This window comes from Lepidochelys kempii, chromosome 6 (assembly GCF_965140285.1).
Source record: "Lepidochelys kempii isolate rLepKem1 chromosome 6, rLepKem1.hap1, whole genome shotgun sequence".
NCBI classification, from domain to species: Eukaryota; Metazoa; Chordata; order Testudines; family Cheloniidae; genus Lepidochelys; species Lepidochelys kempii.
This window is the reverse complement of record NC_136385.1, coordinates 78,282,958-78,296,228: the sequence shown is the minus strand read 5'-3', so window position 1 is coordinate 78,296,228 and position 13,271 is coordinate 78,282,958. Positions and strand designations below refer to the sequence as shown.

The following is a 13,271-nucleotide window of genomic DNA, read 5'->3' as shown; positions in this document are numbered from 1 at the left end:
CTGATTATAGCTATATAAATCGTCCTGTAATACACTCTGAAGTTGACACACACAAACAAAGGTTGAAGTTGACTATATGTAATAATATGTCATTAAACTGCATTGCTTGGCTTTAAATTTACCATTGCTACACCTCAATTCCTTGATATCAGATTATATATTGAATTCCAAATCAGGTAAGATAGGAACTTCCTGCTACAGTCAAATTTTACAAGAGAACAAGCACTATGGACTAAATTCATCCCTGTTGTCATGCCACAGAAAACCAATGGAATTACACAAAGGATGAAATTGTCCCTGTGTACTTCAGCTATTATTCCCTTCTCTAGAAGACATGACAGGGTTGGGCCATTATATATTTAGTTGAGCAGACAATATTGAATGTATATAATTTTGGACAACTAGGAACAATATATTGAGCGTTGGTTCTTAGGAGTCATGACAACAAATTCAATTACTTTACAGTTTATTGCCAATACATTTCTGAAGAACCTTTTATGGGACAAGGAGTGGACTACTTAATGTTTATCCATTATACTACTGGCGGGGGAAGGAGAGGAATTATCGTTCATGGCTTAATGTTTAACTTTCAAATGAAAAAATAAACAGAATTACATTCCCCCCTCAGGTTCCCCCCACACTCACTTTCCTTCACAATGAGCTTTTGGGAAAGCTGCTATACCTACTATGCACATAATCAATATGCTCTATTGTCATGGGCAGGAGGGACTTTTGGAGATCATTAATTCACGTAGATTCCCCAGAGAGCTGCCTAAGTATGGTTTGAATAGGCTTTAAATTAAATATGCATATGTTTTAAATGTACTTGATTCATTATACAACAAAATGAAACTCTCATATTCCATTGGTACCTTTTCCAGATCACAACCAAAAAGACTCAAGTGCTGAAGTGATCTCCTTTAATACTGGTAATATTACATTTTACCACTAACACAAACAACTATACCTAAATAAATATTCTATCATGTGTATCAGCTGTCCTGATATATTGTAAAAAACAAAAGGTCCATACAAAGGGTTGAATATTTAATTTTTCATTCTCTATATTGTGTCAAACGCATTCACTGTTTAATGTCATCAACAAATTGACATTAAGCAAAGCAACATCATTCCACAGCCAAAAGGGTTAAATAGATTTGCACTGATATAAAAGTCAGGCTTTTCATATTCTGCAAATATTAACAAAGAAAGATGATAATGTTGAGTTAATATGAGTTAAGGATAAAATGAAAATAAATTTTCTGATTGCTAAGTGTTGACACTTTTTTGGCTAGGCCTGCAGCCTTTTCTTGAAGGCTGTGTAATTACAGAAGGCTTTTCCCCTCCTTCCCCCTCCTGCTTCTAGCCCACATTAGTAATGACCCCTTCACTGCTTCAAAAACCACTAATAGTCTTCAGCAAAGGCAAGAAAAATGAACAGGATAAATTGGAATCCACAGTCAGTAATTTGCATCATATGAGACTGCTTTGGCCACTCACACTCATTCCTGGCCATCAATCGTTCGCTGTCAGGTGCTGCACTCTGCCACCATGATAAATACTCCTCCTAACACTCTGATTCGTCCAAACAATGTAATTGTCCTCTATTCTCCTCTTGGTAATGGAGATAATGAATGACTCCACAAACAAGAAGGATTGCTCATCACAGACACAGGGGTGGCTTCAAACTGAAAAGCCTTGAGTACAAATTTTAATTGACTGAAAACACAGGTTGGAAAAAGAGAAATCCTGTATTTCATCCCTAAGCTTCAAGATGATCACTTCTAACCTTTTCCATTTAAGTTTTGGGGAGTTGGTTCTCTAGTAGTAGGGGTCCATGGGAAATATGTTCTAAAAACATTCAATTATTCCAAAAAAGGGTACAATGAAACCCCTGTAATAACATATTGCTGGATAGCAGCCACATAGGAATGTCGGCCAATACGTGAGACTGAGGAAAACAACTTCTTACTTTAATTGTGTTTAATCCCAAACTGTGAGGAGAGTGTATTATCAGGAAACTCCTAAAAATGCAATCAGTTCCATTCAGTTAAATACTTATTGTGCTATCAGGAATATATTTTTTAAATAGTGGAAATATAACCCCACGTAAATAGAATTACATTCAACAGCACAGAGCATGATGGAAATGGGTGAGCCTAGTCAGTGTGATAGCCATCCTGGAGCTATTAAGACATTTGAAAATTGGTACATAGTAGATCAACAAACCCCTAAGAGCCAGGATCTTATCAAAATTCACCTTGTCCAGATGGCTTTTCTTATTTCTAGTTAAGAGTGAGGGACAATAGTGCAACAACCCTAAGTTATTTAAATATATATATATATATAACATCAATGATTCTAAGGCTCTTTAAATATGAAGTGGACTGTTTATCTGAAAGTATTCTGGCAAACTGCCACCATATTGCTAAAATTAAAGAAAGGATTGAAAACAATCAGCATTCTGAGGAACTGAAACCACAGCAATATGTTTCTGATTAATTTACAAATATATGTATATATTTAAGGCTAAACTACAGAACCAGAAAATTCCTACTAGATAGTCTAGCACATGCATTTTTACACTTCATTAGAACAGACATCATATTGAAATAATAAACATGGAGGGGCCTTCATTTCTTCTTTGATCTACATTACTAAATGTCTGACTGGCTCAAATTTAAAATAAACTTTGTATGTTTGCACTTGAAAACTGGAAGAAGACCACAAGCAATAATTTGTTATCCGTTTCCATACTCCCTAACTAAAACTATAGTTTAGTCGGTACGCTGTTGGATGCCAGGGCTATGCTAGTCCAGCCACCCCTGCAGTGGCTAAACTTTCTGGTAAGAATACATACACTGTAATATGGTAGCAATGATGATAGATCACTTCATCAGCATGAAACCAGATTGAAATAAATTCAAGGCACAGGTCATAACTTCACATGTTTTCTGAATCATTCTGAAGCTATTGCAGATAAGTGACATTACAGCCTTAAATATGCAGGTATGCAATGGGGAACGGTATCATATAGCTCCGCTTTCCCTGAATATTTAAGGAGCATGTTTTCAGAGTTTTATGGCTAAAATCCTGTCAAATACCTTGCAAATTTAGAGGTAAGATTTTACCCTACAGTATGTTCCATTTAATGTCCATTTTTTTTTCCTGATCAGTATGCTTTTATATATGGCCTGGCTTGAATATTTGATTCCAGTAAATGAGACAATTATTAATTACAGTGTTGGTGGCATGTATGCCTGACTTTGTTGCATCTGTTTTGCAGTAGTTATACTGTGTATTTATTTAACAATTTCACTGGATTATCACATTTCATATGGGATTGGTTTATTTGGCTGTCTAAACGGGCTAAATTCAGAGGAAGGAGCAAGAAAAGGAACTAAGTATTCACTTTTAGAAAAGGTAATGAGTGTGAAATGTTTCAGATTGCTAGGAACGAGGCGGTGGGCGGGCGAGGGGGATTAAAGAGTACTCCACTGTGTTCTCCCTCCCTCTTCCCAAGATATCACTGAGCGACCAACAGCCTTTTGGCTGAAGCCGACTGGACTGGATTCCTTTTCTGAGCCCATTAATGCCACTCCTTAATTGGCTGATTAAAGCTGAATGCAGGCAAAATGGAGGTGAGAAAGGTAAGAAGAGGGAAGTGCTCTGAAGAGCTCACCTTCTCCAAACATCCCTATCTATTGAGTGCATGTGTCATCCGATTGTTACATTGTTCAGCCACCTTGGGCTCCTCTTGGACTTTTCACTGCAATCGAATGTCCAGAAAGCCACGATGGCACAAAACACCCACATTCCACTTTTGCCAGCCAGAAGCTTGCCCTGTCAGATACAGAACTGGCCACAGTAACACATGCATATGTGACCTCTGGGATTGATCATTGCAACTCAGATATCAAGGAATGAAAGCATGTGCCCTGACATAGCTCCAACTAGTACACAACACAGCAACAACATAGGTCACCATGAGCATATCAGTCTCATGCTACTCTCTCTGCTGTGCTGCCCCAGTGAATAGAGAATCCAGTTCAAAATCTCTGTCCTGGTATTCAAAGCCTCCATAGGATTGGCTTTAGCTACATGGGACTGTGTCCCTCCGCCACAGCCATGCTTTTTCACAACACCTCCCTTCCACCAGAGCAATGGCCTAATGGCTAGAGCATTGAAATGGGATTTGGGAGACCTGGGCTCAGTTCTTGGCTCTGTCACTGGCCTGCTGGGTGACCTTAGGCTAGTCACTTTTCTGTTCTGTTCCTCAGTTTCCACATCTGTAAAATGGAGATAATGATGTTTCTCTCCTTTGTAAAGCACTTTGAGACCTATTGATGAAAAGCGCTATATAGGAATCATAGAATCATAGAATATCAGGGTTGGAAGGGACCCCAGAAGGTCATCTAGTCCAACCCCCTGCTCGAAGCAGGACCAATTCCCAGTTAAATCATCCCAGCCAGGGCTTTGTCAAGCCTGACCTTAAAAACCTCTAAGGAAGGAGATTCTACCACCTCCCTAGGTAACGCATTCCAGTGTTTCACCACCCTCTTAGTGAAAAAGTTTTTCCTAATATCCAATCTAAACCTCCCCCACTGCAACTTGAGACCATTACTCCTCATTCTGTCATCTGCTACCATTGAGAACAGTCTAGAGCCATCCTCTTTGGAACCCCCTTTCAGGTAGTTGAAAGCAGCTGTCAAATCCCCCCTCATTCTTCTCTTCTGCAGGCTAAACAATCCCAGCTCCCTCAGCCTCTCCTCATAACTCATGTGTTCCAGTCCCCTAATCATTTTTGTTGCCCTTCGCTGGACTCTCTCCAATTTATCCACATCCTTCTTGAAGTGTGGGGCCCAAAACTGGACACAGTACTCCAGATGAGGCCTCACCAATGTCGAATAGAGGGGAACGATCACGTCCCTCGATCTGCTCGCTATGCCCCTACTTATACATCCCAAAATGCCATTGGCCTTCTTGGCAACAAGGGCACACTGCTGACTCATATCCAGCTTCTCGTCCACTGTCACCCCTACGTCCTTTTCCGCAGAACTGCTGCCTAGCCATTCGGTCCCTAGTCTGTAGCTGTGCATTGGGTTCTTCCGTCCTAAGTGCAGGACCCTGCACTTATCCTTATTGAACCTCATCAGATTTCTTTTGGCCCAATCCTCCAATTTGTCTAGGTCCTTCTGTATCCTATCCCTCCCCTCCAGCGTATCTACCACTCCTCCCAGTTTAGTATCATCCGCAAATTTGCTGAGAGTGCAATCCACACCATCCTCCAGATCATTTATGAAGATATTGAACAAAACCGGCCCCAGGACCGACCCTTGGGGTACTCCACTTGATACCGGCTGCCAACTAGACATGGAGCCATTGATCACTACCCGTTGAGCCCGACAATCTAGCCAGCTTTCTACCCACCTTATAGTGCATTCATCCAGCCCATACTTCCTTAACTTGCTGACAAGAATACTGTGGGAGACCGTGTCAAAAGCTTTGCTAAAGTCAAGAAACAATACATCCACTGCTTTCCCTTCATCCACAGAACCAGTAATCTCATCATAAAAGGCGATTAGATTAGTCAGGCATGACCTTCCCTTGGTGAATCCATGCTGGCTGTTCCTGATCACTTTCCTCTCATGCAAGTGCTTCAGGATTGATTCTTTGAGGACCTGCTCCATGATTTTTCCAGGGACTGAGGTGAGGCTGACTGGCCTGTAGTTCCCAGGATCCTCCCAGGAGCCAAGTATTATTGTCCAGTGGGAGGAGGAGTGAGTGTGTATGGGAGACAGCACTTTCACAGGAGTAGAACTAAGATTATATACAGACTTTGCTTCTCGATAAGGTAAGAATGGCCACTGATCTCACAGTGTTTGGAACTAAATGCAAAGCTCATCTCTTTGATCTAGCTTTCCCACAACAAGTATTCCTCTCTCTTTCTCTCTTACACAGACACCCACAAAGACATCTTAATTCTAATCAAGCATTTGCTTCTACCTGCTGGGAAGGAAGAGAGAGATATTATTGTTATGTCTTTTTTCATTACTTGGGAGGTGCTCAGATGAGCACCAGCCTATGAACCTGGATAGATAGCCAGATATAGCAAGCTGGAGGGGTCACTGTCGATGCAAACCACAGCTACACTAGCCCTTTTTGTTAAACTTCCCCTAATGCTCTATCACTGTCCAAGTACCCCTGTAGGCAGGGCACATATTTACTACTGTGTAGTGTAGAAACTGCTCTGAGCCATTGCTACCATCAGGGGAGCTTCAGCAGAGGGAGATTTTTAAAAATGCTATGGTAGACACAGCCAAGGGGCTAAGAGCCCTATCTCTACAATACTTCCACCTCCTGCTGGGCTGAAGAGCAAGAGACCAGGAGGATCCAACGTTCTGTTTTTATGCCAGTTTGTTGTGCTATTAAGACATCATGTAACAGATTCAGAGAGACAGGTTGATGTGCTAAGGAAGTTGAATATACAGGGGAGGTTTGCTGATGACATATGGCTGCTTTTAGACACAACAGCAAAGGAAGATGACCAGCTGTTTCTGTTGCAGGATGCATGCTTGTGAAGCACATTTGCAGGAAAAACTGGATATACTAAGGGAGGGAAGGAGGATGATTAATAAAGTAATAATGTGCAATAAAGCAGTGGAAAAAATTATCATCACATCTTAAACAGGGGGTATATGGGAAATCATATGTACCAGCTTCACAAAAAGTGAAACATTTTGTGATTTTGCCCAGAGTTTTTCCACAGCTCTCCATAAAAATGAAAAAGTTTATAAACTAATTTCACTGATTTTGGAAATATGTGAGACAAAAGTGTGAGACAAAAGTGTGACAATTTTCCAGATCACAACTGGGCTCTATTCCTTGTGAAAAATTGTGTTTTCTGGTGAAAATGTCACTGAGTTGCCCTTATCCCAGTTTCCCAGCAAAAATCTCAGGTTATCACATGTGGATAAACAAATTTTGCACACCTCTTTTCTACCTAAAAGATTTCAGGTTCTGTTTTTCTTGAAAGGAGACTTTATAACGGAATTGTTTGACAAAGGGAAATGGAGAAAAGAATCTGTGGAGCAAATTAAGAATAGGAGGAATATCTGATTTATGTGCAGTTACTAATTAAAAAAGAAAAAAAAAAGGGCTTGTTGAGAGAACAGCAATTAGTGTTCCAGAGGAAAAGATTCAGGTTGTTACTAAGAAGAAGGTAAAGTCAGTTGAGATAACTGGGAATATGCTTGTTACAGTTGTGCATGTTGAATATATTATATAAGAGACCTCAAACCCTTAAAGGTGGGTTAGACATTTTGCCTGGAGACTGAAAAGAGATGACAGTAGCGATTTTAGTTTTTACCAGTAGCCAGTTGAAGGGATGTATTTATAGGAAAGATCTCAGGGTTGAATCAGTGGACATTGGTTCTGTATGACCCAGAAAGGAACTTTATTGTGGGGGGTAGTTGTGGCTTTGAGGAACAGTGTTATTGAAGAGATGGGCTCATTTCAGACTCCTAGCAGTAAACATAATGGCTAATAGTAAAAACAAAACAAACCCCACCCATTTCAATTGGAAGTTAGGGTTCTAGCATCTAGGGGTGAAGCTATTGTAACTTTTAATTAATTGTTGGGGGCTAAAACTTGGTGCACAAGGGACAGTGAGCTTTAATATACTTGGTTATGAAATATCAACACCAGCAAGTACAGAATTACCAAACCAAGGGCTAAATGTATACACTTGGGCGTAGGCCCATGTGCATATGCAAAACAAACAAAGCATGCACATGCATTTGCACAAGCAATGTTCAGTTCTCTGCATCCTCACTGGGCAATTGTATCCGCAATATGATGCATCAAAGAAGGTTTTGTGCTTCACCATGTATAAAAATTTCCTGCAACATTCTGAGAGCTACATCCTAATCCCACTGTAGTCAGTGGAGGGTTTGCCATTGATGTCTGTTGGTGCGGAACCTAATCTAAGAAAATTATCCTTTCAATGAAATGTAATTTTCATTGTAATCCTATAAAGTAAGAAGTCTGTATTGTAGAGAAATGTGAAGAGAATCGAAAAGGCTAAATTAAGTCTACCTTGATTAGGCCAAGAATGAAAAAATTAGGGCTAAAATATGTAATAAAAGCAACATGGAGATGTATTTCAAAAAGCTAAACAATACAGTAAAGTAGACTAGGAAATTGATACAAGTAGAAAGAAGTTTTACACCAATTAGAGTAAAGTCCAGATACTACAGTGATGGACAGCAGTATGAAACCCTAAAATAGGAATAAGCCCTAAAAAAGGAAGTAGCAATAGTAGGTATTTGAAGTGGATTGTACCACCAACCACTGCTCTCACACAGCCTTCACAGATGGCAGGAGTGACTGTGCATGATAAAAATCCTTCAGACTTCAGACTCCGTTAATACTAGAAATGGTCTCCCTATCCTGAAACAGGTATCTGTGTGGAGATGCACAGTCACGACTCTTCCAGAGGAGCAATCCCAAAAGAGATGGAGTAGAAGAGAATAAACAGATACTCTAATGTTCATGAACTCTAGAATCTTCCCCCTCAAACTGTAAAGCACTAATGCTCACCACACAGAACAATCCCTGTATAAAATGCCTTCTCTAGAGAATTTTTATCATTGCTCTTCCAATATAGTTTACATCTGGTGGCATCTGGGCCCAGCTGGCTCCAGTCATGTCTCCTTTTCTGGAGATGGCCCACTCCCCATCTCTGGTGTAGCAGTTTCCCACTGAAATGTAATGGCATACTGGCCCCAGGAAGCACTATACTAAAGGCAGGAAGCACACAATATTCCTAGCTCTCTTTGTTTGAGGTTAGCAATTGTTGGAAAGGGAGAGAAGGATATCATGTGTTCCCAGAATTTACTAACCTATGGTGTACTCTAATGTATAAATGATGTGGAGGGCTCTTAAAATTTGAAGATATCAGAGAAAAGGGTCTAGCAGTGGGGTACTGAGCAAAGGCCACCACTTAAAACAAAAGACATTGGCTTTGGAATGTGGGGGGTTGTACCTTTGTCTTGAGAATAGACCCACTGGATCAGGGAGCAGGCCGCCCTGCTACCACAGTCCTGCTTCTGCAACACTGGAGGTAGCGTGGAGCCATACCCTGTTAATATTTTGGGAGGAAGTTGGGCCTAGAGAAGCAAGGAGATGGGCCTGTGGAGTTGCTTGCTCCCAAAAGGTTTAAATAAGGTGAATATTTTTCAGATAGCAATCTGAAGTTCTGAAGGCTTATCTGAACCAAATTTCTGAACCTATGAAAGTTCAGGCATTACTAATTAAGAGTAGAATTCTGCAAATTATTTGGAATGAACTTTGAATCCACTCAAACAATTTTTGTTTCAAGATTTGATAAGTTTAAGCACTTTAGCCTACATTTCTTGAAAAGTTCAGATACATAATACTTTCACAGATCAGCTCCCTGACTCACAATAGCTTCTGTTTTGTTTTCCATTCCCATAAGACCAGGGAATCAGCTCCTGTGGGACACTCCCCTGGAGGCTATTTAATTGAGTTTGAACCTCTATCTAAACCTACAAGAGCTGGTTCCTTTCCATTCCCTATGAACCAAGTTTAGAGGGTACCATTTGTGATCCCATCATGAAACAAACACTGCAGGGTTCAAAAAGCCCTCATTATAAGGCTCAGTTTTATTTTTTTAACTAATTATAAAGGATTCCTCAGTAGATGGTGCACACAGAAAATTGGTCCACTACATATGGTAGTGAAAAATTATTGACAAGGAAGCATCATCAAACAGTTATACAGTAAAAAGAACTACATAAATCAAAGATTAATGGAAAGATAGAAGAGAAGTTACATAGTGTATCAGCAGCAACAAATATGGCAGTGAACTGATTAGATACCTTAAATACCATGTCAAGATACAATAAAATATATGCAATAATTTTAAAGGAAATGACCATTGAAAATTAATCCCACGGACAAATACAGAATTCCAGAAGGATGAAGAGCAATAAATATTGCATGTAAAAGATGTGCACGAGATACAGTTATGGAATACATAATGAAACAGCTGTTGTGAATAATGTAACCAAAACAATTTGGTGGGATTGAGCAATATACTGAAAAGCTTAATTTGAGGAGGAAGGCAACATGGATTTTTGACAGGGAGGTTTTTCTCAATTAACTTGCTGTGTTCTTAAAGAATGTTACCACTACAGAGCAACGGAAATGCTGAAAATATTATCTATTTAGATTTTATTAAAGCACTCAATACAATTTCAGATTAATAACCATCAAGTAGAAAAATGTCTCAGAAACAGGTAACAACAAATGCCAACTTCAAGAGGTGGAAAGTGCTTACCAGAAAAGGAGCTTTTCCCATTTTTCTATGTGTAATTGAGCTAGGCGACAACATCAGAGAAGAGCTATAAATACAAAGGATTTATTTTGCTTATATGCATGAAAGCATGAAAAGCACTCTTAGGGCCTGATCTAGTGCCCATTGAAGTCAATGGAAATATTTCTACTGACTTCAGTGGGATCTGGGTTGAGGACTTAATCAGAAGCCTTTACTGATTAATATGTAGAGCCATATTTTCTTGAGATGCTGATTTTATTATGTAAAATGCACAAAACAAGGTGTTAGAAAATGTAATTAATATTTTTGAATTATCATATGTGTAATACATCAGAGCGCATCAACAGACCTTTTCACAAACTAAACACATTAATATCACCATTTACACCAACTCCTCCTCATCCATCATGTGAATAATGAATGAATACATTTTTCCTTATTGGGTCATGATTTAACCAAAAGGGTTTGTTTTAATATTCTTGTGTTTTCATGGCATTGTGTGGATCTCAGTTTTGTCTTTTAGTCCTGGGTTAGTCCTGGAGTAGCCAGAGTGCATCCTTTAGGCCAAACACCACCCATAGAATTAGACGAAACATCTTATAACTTCCTTATTTTAATATGGATGTTAAGCAGACAGAATACAGGGCCCAGTCACTTGCATCAGATTATAAATTCCATGCTAAATCCTCTGATGCCTACAGACTGCATCTTCATATTAGAGATGAAGGCGGTTGCAATCTGCTTTGCATTTTATACAAGTTGGTACTGCTCCTGACAAATTGACAATGCATCTCTCATTAGGGCAAATCTGAGGCACCCTGGTTTAATCCATTCAGTGTCAAAATTTATAATCCAGGAGAATAACACAACCCATTTGGAAAACCATAGAGTTTAAACTGTGCTGTATTAGAGTCTTTGACGCTTATGTGTCTTCATAAAACCAAAAGAAACTGAATGTTGGAACATTTCCTTATAAATTTTTGGGCTGGATTAATTTAGTGGGCCTGCTTTTAGAATAAAGCACTATTCAACATGAGTAAGGGTGTCTGAATCTGGCCCCTGGATTGAGAACCAGAAAGATCACTATACACTTCATACACTTAGTCTGAGCAGGAGACAAACTGATCTTTGAATTTCCTTTTCACCTGAACTACATCTGCTGAGCTAGTTTATCACAAAAGAAATGGGAACTATGGCAATGCATAGCTCCAAGAGTCCCATTCATACTGTAAATATGTGAGACCATGGCTCTGGGTAAGCTTTTCAACATGTTCAGTAGCAGGATTTGATAGAATGCAACCACTAGTTCTCATTGCACCTCTTAATTTGCTTGCTGTTACTTGGCAATTCACCTTTCAAAAGCCTCAGAGCAAGTGGATATCGTTTGGCACACACAAAAGTTCTTTTCAAGGATTTAGTGAAAGGGTAAGGTATGGTCTGCAGCTTAATGAAGCTATAAAATAGGGACATATCTTGCCAGAAAATATTCGTGACCTACTACACTGACAGGAAACAAGATCAAACTCTGGTCACCACAAAGTAGGGGCTCATGTTTCAACTGAAACAACCTATGGACACTAGAGACTAGCTATGTAGATATGTCATATTTGCAAAGCTTAAAGCTCACATGCAAGGACTGTAACTACTTTTGCTATTACAGATTAAAGCAAAGCAACACTTTCATAACAAATGCCAAAACCATTCAAGGCTCAGGCCAGGTTCACTGAAAGATTTGTGCAAGTTTTGGCAAACTTTGTAAGTGTTTTGGGTGCTGAGGGTTTGGAATTTATGATTTCATGTGGCAACAAAGTGAAACTTCATAGATTCACAGATTATAAAGCCAGAATGGACCACTGTGGTCATCTAGTCTGACCTCCTGTATAACAGAACTTCCCTGAGTTAACTTCTGTTTGAACTGGAGCTTATCATTCAGAAAAACATCCAAATCTCCATTGTTTGGGCTGAGTTTTACATTGAGGTTGAACCTGGCACTTCAAGTAAGAACTCATAGGTGTGAACCTATGTAGACTAAAACAACAGCAACAAACGAGTCCACATGAATCTTCTGCAAAGTGAAACTGCAGAGCTTTGCCCATTTCTAATACTTTCCATGATGCCACATGATCTTTTGGCAACTAAATTCCCAATGTGGCCAGTAGGATAATAGAGGTTTTTTGGTACATATGCCTCAAGCTCTTAGAGAAGGTTTAAAAATCTCAGTAAATAAATACAAATCATGTCCGGTCTCAGAAGTGTCATATTTTTCCTTTCCCACAGCACCAGTTATCATTTCATTTCTTGGGAGATGGAATAATAAGAATATAGCATGTGTCAATATCTTGCCTACCACTAGAGAATGAAGGTAATATACAGATTTCCACAGGCACCTTTAGAAAAAAAAAGTACACACATACTTATGAAAGGCTAGGTACAAACATCGGGGGAAAAAATTGTAACATTTTCAAAATAATGACTATGAAATGAGCAGAAGATACTCTCATACAGTAAAATGCCTGACCGAACGTCTGCTCCACACAGGGAGCTCTAATTCTGCTAGGTGCTGAGCACCATCAGTTGTGTTAATTTCAGGAGGAGCAGAAAGTTCTTAGCACCTAGCAAAATTAGGTTGTGTGTTCCCCAGAGAGAAGTGCTTTTGGAACAGTCTTTTCACTGAGTTGGGGCCTTCTAAGGAAGTTGAGGTTACTGAGAACCTTCCTTGAGGCACTCAGAATGCTGGTGCTTCACTGAGCAGATAGAGGATGATCCCCTGAAACACTGTATTTAGGGCCAGATTTTCAAAGGTATTCAGGTGCCTACAGATGCGGATAGGTGCCTACTGGGGTTTAGAAAAAGACTTAAATCAGTTAGGTGCCTAACACCAATTGATTTCATTGGGAGTTAGGTGCCAAAC

The 13,271-nt window shown here is 39.6% G+C and overlaps 1 protein-coding gene across 3 annotated transcripts in view; it reads right to left on the bottom strand.

Moving 5' to 3' along the window:
• The window catches only part of MEIS2 (Meis homeobox 2), a 187,089-nt gene that overhangs the window by 69,241 nt on the left and 104,577 nt on the right, over positions 1–13,271 (bottom strand). The window lies entirely within an intron of this gene.